Source organism: Epinephelus fuscoguttatus, linkage group LG22, assembly GCF_011397635.1.
Source record: "Epinephelus fuscoguttatus linkage group LG22, E.fuscoguttatus.final_Chr_v1".
Taxonomy (NCBI): Eukaryota; Metazoa; Chordata; class Actinopteri; order Perciformes; family Serranidae; genus Epinephelus; species Epinephelus fuscoguttatus.
This window is the reverse complement of record NC_064773.1, coordinates 2,886,479-2,886,793: the sequence shown is the minus strand read 5'-3', so window position 1 is coordinate 2,886,793 and position 315 is coordinate 2,886,479.

The window sequence follows — 315 nt, the reverse complement described above, 5'->3', positions numbered from 1 at the left end:
TATATCCGGGAGGATGACTCACTGCGTTCTATGAGCACGCGCAGCATCACACCCTCTTTTTAACTTCCTGCTTCCGGTGGCGGAATCAATAATAGATTTGTCTACAAAATAAATGAATAAAATGTCAATTAAAAATATACACATTTTGCAGCTATAAAATAGATCTGCAAATACACGATTTCCACGAATTCTATATATAATAAAAATATATTATAAAATCAAAAACTATTTCGCAAACACACATTTAAATTCCACAAATTAATTTAATTTACAGATAAATTAATTAAAAAATAAATGACAAGCATTTGTGATATC